At 41.1% G+C, this 6000-nt stretch overlaps 1 long non-coding RNA gene across 1 annotated transcript; it reads left to right on the top strand.

Moving 5' to 3' along the window:
• Positions 1 to 3923: 3923 nt before the first annotated feature.
• LOC106582454 (uncharacterized) lies at positions 3924 to 5533 on the top strand. The gene is made up of 2 exons (XR_001323311.2): positions 3924 to 4407; positions 5282 to 5533. It is a non-coding gene; the product is annotated as an uncharacterized LOC106582454 (long non-coding RNA).
• The last annotated feature ends 467 nt before the right edge of the window (positions 5534 to 6000 follow it).

Raw genomic sequence — 6000 nt, 5'->3', positions numbered from 1 at the left:
AGTGCCTGGATACAGCCCTTAGCCGTGGTATATTGGCCATATATCACAAACCCCTGAGGTGCCTTATTGCTATTATAAACTGGTTACCAACGTAATTAGAGCAGTAAAAAAATAAGTGTTTTGTCACACCCGTGGTATACGGTCTAATATACCACGACTGTCAGCCAATCAGCATTCAGGGCTCGAACCACCCAGTTTATAATAGCTTGTATAGCACAGCAGTCGCAGGCCCTTGCACCCTGTGCAGAGCCACGCCATTTAGACAGACGTTATGGTGCACAGAGTCCGTGGAACTTTACCGGAGCCCCAGAAAAGACCCAGCCTGTTGACTCCAGACCAGGTGGTAGCCGACACACGGTTGCCTTTCATAAGAATGGATATTTGCAACACAATACAGGAATTTCACATTCCCCAGTATAGCCTAGTTGTGTGCACAAGTACATAAACATATATATACAGTTGATGTCGGAAGTTTACATACAATTAGGTTGGAGTCATTAAAACTTGTTTTTCAACCACTCCACAAATATCTTGTTAACAAACTGTAGTTTTGGCAAGTCGGTTAGGACATCTACTTTGTGCATGACACAAGTAATTTTTCCAACAATTGTTTACAGACAGATTATTTCACTTATAATTCACTGTATCACAATTCCAGTGGGTCAGAAGTTTACATACACTAAGTTGACTGTGCCTTTAAACACCTTGGAAAATTCCAGAAAATTATGTCATGGCTTTAGAAGCTTCTGAGTCAATTGAAGGTGTACCTGTGGATGTATTTCAAGGCCTACCTTCAAACTCTTTGCTTGACATTATGGGAAAATCAAAAGAAATCAGCCAAGACCTCAGAAGAAAATTGTAGACCTCTACAAGTCTGGTTCATCCTTGGGAGCAATTTCCAAACGCCTGAAGGTACCACGTCCATCTGTACAAACAATAGTACGCAAGTATAAACACCATGGGACCACGCAGCCGTCAAACCGCTCAGGAAGGAGACGCGTTCTGTCTCCTAGAGATGAACGTACTTTGGTGCGAAAAGTGCAAATCAATCTCAGAACAACAGCAAAGGACCTTGTGAAGATGCTGGAGGAAACGGGTACAAAAGTATCTATATCCATAGTAAAACGAGTCCAACATCGACATAACCTGAAAGGCCGCTCAGCAAGGAAGAAACCACTGCTCCAAAACCGCCATGTTACAGCTGGATGAGTCAACAGACGTGGCTGGCCTGGCACAGCTCCTGGTATATGTCCGTTACCAGTGGCGGTTCTACCTCGTATGGCTCCCTGGGCGAACCCCCTCTTCAGCCAAAAAAACACACAAAAAAACACCACCAACTGTAATTTTTATTCAGACATTTGGAACAACACAAATAAATAATCATAACATTTAAAACTATATAAATATAAAAAAATATATTCAAAAATAAGACTAAAATATCAAAATGTAGTAACAATGACAAATAGAAACAAATTGTAATATAGAAATACAAATACAAAATAATTTCATTATTGCGCTATTACCCTATTGCTAACAAAAACACACACAAATAAAACTAAATTGCTCAAATCCTACATCACACAAATAGAATAACACACTTATAAAGAAGAGAACCTGATTATTACGCTATTGCACTTCAAACAGGAAACACACAAACTAAATTGCACAACTGCCATCTAAACCCTTTCTTGCCTTCCTTGATGCAAAGTCATCAATTACATCATCATAAGAACTCTGCCCAGCAATTGCATTATTTAATACTGGTGACAGCAAGGCCACTAAGGCGTTCCTGTGACATGGTGGACCTCAGGTAGTGTGCAGACTGGTTTTATATTCATCTTAATGATTTCGCACAAACCAGTAAAAAAAAATTCAACAATATGTCTGTGAAACTATATATTCACAGTATTATGAATGAATTGTGGTTTATTTGGTAGCATTTCGTAGTGTGGCTGATTTTACTAATTGCATTCTTACTGTACAAAGTTAGAGGTGGACTATTTGATAGATTCCCCCGCTCCTCCTACCTCGGGCTTCCAGTGGGGAGACCTGAGGTCTACCTACCCACCGCACCCCTCCCCATCTCGTACTTCTGAGTGGGAGACCTTCCCAGGCAGTAGCCTGCCTAGCTCACGGACTAGAATCAGGGCGCCCACTCCGACAAGGTTAATTGACCGACAGTCCCACACGGTGACATGATACCATTGACGTGACGTGCAAATGAGCGATAGAAAACTGATTGTGCAAATGTCACCAATGTGATTTTTTTTGTGCGGGCGCCCTGTGCCGCCCCAGGCAAGATGACACCCTGGGCGGCTGCCTATGTCGCCCATACCTAAATCCGCTGCTGTCCATTATGTTTATGGGGGGTCAATTAAGGAAGACATCCTCTTCTGCAAACCACTGGAAACCAGGACAACAGGAGAGGATATTTTTTTAAGTACTGGACAGCTTTGTGACATCAAATGGACATTGGTGGTCAAGATGTGTTGGTATCTGTACTGATGACGCAAAAGCCATGACAAGGAGACATAGTGGAGTGGTAACTCGCATGCAAGCAGTTGCTCCCGACGCCACTTGGGTCCACTGTAGCATCCACCGAGAGGCTCTTGCTGCCAAGGGAATGCCTGACAGCTTGAAAGACATTTTGGACACTACAGTGAAAATGGTTAACTTTGTTAAAGCAAGGCCCCTGAACTCTTGTGTTTTTTCTGCACTATGCAATATGGGCAGTGACCATGTAACGCTTTTACAACATACAGAAGTGCCGAGACGAGCTTAAAGTTATTTTTACTGACCATCATTTTCACTTGTCTGACCGCTTGCATGATGACGAGTTTCTCACACGACTGGCCTATCTGGGTGATGTTTTTTCTCGCCTGAATGATCTGAATCTAGGATTACAGGGACTCTCCGCAACTATATTCAATGTGCGAGACAAAATTGAGGCTATGATTAAGAAGTTGGAACTCTTCTCTGTCTGCATTAACAAGGACACCACACAGGTCTTTCCATCATTGTAGGATTTTTTGGTGTGCAAATGAACTCAAGCTTACAGACGATGTCAAATGTGATAAAACGAAGCACCTGAGTGAGTTGGGTGCGCAATTACGCAGGTACTTTCCCGAAACGGACGACACAAACACCTGGATTTGTTATCCCTTTCATGCCCTGCCTCCAGTCCACTTACCGATATCTGAACAAGAGAGCCTCATCGAAATTGCAACAAGCGGTTCTGTGAAAATTGAATTTAATCAGAAGCCACTGCCAGATTTCTGGATTGGGCTGCGCTCAGAGTATCCTGCCTTGCCAAATCGAGCTGTTAAGACACTGATGCCCTTTGCAACCACGTACCTATGTGAGAGTGGATTCTCAGCCCTCACTAGCATGAAAACTAAATACAGGCACAGACTGTGTGTGGAAAATGATTTAAAGACTGAGACTCTCTCCAAAACAACCCAACATTGCAGAGTTATGCGCATCCTTTCAAGCACACCCTTCTCATTAACCTGTGGTGAGATATTCACAATTTTCGATTAACAAATCAGGTTTAAATATAAGATGATTAAATAAAGACCAAAATGATTGATTATTATATTATTTGTGCCCTGGTCCTATAAGAGCTCTTTGTCACTTCCCATGAGCCGGTTGTGAAAAAAACTCACACTCATTCTTATGTTTAATAAATGTATCATAAAGTGTCCCGCACATTGAATATAGATGCGGAGAGTCCCTGTAATCCCAGATTCAGATCATTACAGGTATACAATGATGGCAAAAATAAATAAATTGAGAGTGCGCTGACCCTGGTGCTAGAGGGGCTACGCAGCTGGAGGTTGAATGTTTGAAGGGGTACGGGACTAAAAAGTTTGGGAACCACTGCGTCTAGTCTAACATTCTGACACCTGAGAGGTTGGGACCACTTTGCAATTAAGTAGCGTTTGAAACATGTCTTCTTAATGAGGTGGTCATACGACGAGCTCCGACAATTTATATGTAAAGAGCCTCACTACCTCTAGCTACCTTACCTACTACACCGTGCACTTACTTCACTGTTCCACAATCTGAAATTATACGGGTTTTTTTTCTTCCTCAAGCGCGCCCACGAATACGCGTTCACGTTTGGCAGCTCCACGTCGACATTCTTCCAGCTACAGACTGAACTACACAGGGCTGAAAGAATAGAATATGAGGTAAAAGCGGCGTGAAGGCACCAATACGAACACTGTATGGAGGCTCCAAAGAGGGACGTCAACCGCGAAATTAGGAAGTGGAAAAACTCTTGCTTGCTTTGATAGTTTGTCCTGCAACCATTTTAGATAGCCCACTGGTTTTTGCATTTTATTATCGGTTTGCCCTCGTGCTTGATTGCAGCTGTTGCCCTTTAAGAGCTCCCGTTTCTACCAGGTACCGTATGATGATTTGCATTTCTTTAGCTTCTCATTATAGTTTTCACATTTAGAATATGAAGCTATGCTATGGCATTTCACATCTGCTAATCGAATTCCAACATCTTTTAATTCACTGTTTGATTTTGTACTTTGTAACTTCATGACAATAAGCAACTCTACAAACTGTATTGAATATACATGTATTTGTTACTGTAATGTGAAGTGGAATATGTTGAATATTTACCTTGTTTTATAGGTAGACCATTGTACTAGATTTTCATTGTGAAATTCAGTCTGTGGCTTGTGAAAAACTCAACAAGTAGGCTAAACAGCGTAATGAACGTGGGTGTCTTACCCATGGAGTGAGCTATTCAGCATAAAGAAATTCATGATTTCAAATTTGGAACCTTTTAGACACGTCATCTGTTCCACATATGGAGTGCCCTAATTGTTGCCCTTTACTACCTTGAAGATAGTCAAGGTTGAACTGCAAAGTAAACACCTTATGAAAGAAAATGTATCTTGCCTCTTACTGTGTGATATTGTATGATTTCATCATTTGTGTGGTGGGGGGTTGGTGTCGGAGTGTGAGAATCAATCCAAGTTTCCAACAGCAGGCTTTCCATTCACTCCTCTCTGTGTTGTTTTAATAAGCCCAGAGAATTAGTTAAAGTTCCACGTAATACACTTTTGTAAAGCACTCAGCTGTGCTTGATTCAGTTTAATCTCAAAATCATGGTGGATTTTAATTTTAGGTTTCAATATTGTGTTCAGAAAGTCATCCCAACCTCATAATTACATATTTTCCCACACTACAGTGTTAATTCAAAGTGTTTATCAACCCAGCACATCAATAGGAAACTTACATTTCACTCTCTTATATGTTGCAGGTGAAGGAGTAGTGAAAAGGGTTGGCACTGTGGCTGTCCAAGTAAAGTTCGGTGATACACTTCGACTCTAATTGTTTGCAGTCAGTGCATTACAGAACTTTATTTTGGGAGTTAACGCTCTGGCCTGGGGGAAATAAACCTACCATCTGGAGATTGGGACCATTATTCCACAACATGCCACTTGCAGACTTCAATTGGGAAACTCCTTGTCACTAAAATGTTCTAAGAATAAACTTTTTCTTTTGACAATGACATGCCTCGTCAGTTTTCACCTACTTGTGAAAGTATTTATTTGCTTATAATTAAAGACTCACTTTGGTCTGTTGGTATCAGAGTGAAATGTCTGAATTATGACTGGAAAAACTGGAGTAGGAGAAAGACCAAGTAGATTGTTGCATCACTTTCTATAGGATGACCCAGCGAGCCATATGGAAACTCCAGACTCCAGTCATCCCTCATGTTCACTTTGTCATGTGACTCATGGAGGTGAGACACAGTTAAACAAGAGCAGTTTAAATGTTCAAACCACTTGTTCAGTGACCTGGGTCATAATGTACTGGTCCTACCACATTAACCTTATCAAACCCATAAACATTAATGTCAAAGATCTTTTTAAGGATTATTTTCTGTTTATGTATTGACATTGTATCCTGTGAATGGTAGTTAGGCCTAATGATCTGTTGTATCATTCATTGTTGGAGTGTTGCAAATATAAATCT

The sequence above is a fragment of the Salmo salar genome, chromosome 21 (genome assembly GCF_965601325.2).
Source record: "Salmo salar chromosome 21, fSalSal1, whole genome shotgun sequence".
Taxonomy (NCBI): Eukaryota; Metazoa; Chordata; class Actinopteri; order Salmoniformes; family Salmonidae; genus Salmo; species Salmo salar.
This window is presented reverse-complemented; position numbering and strand designations above follow the sequence as displayed.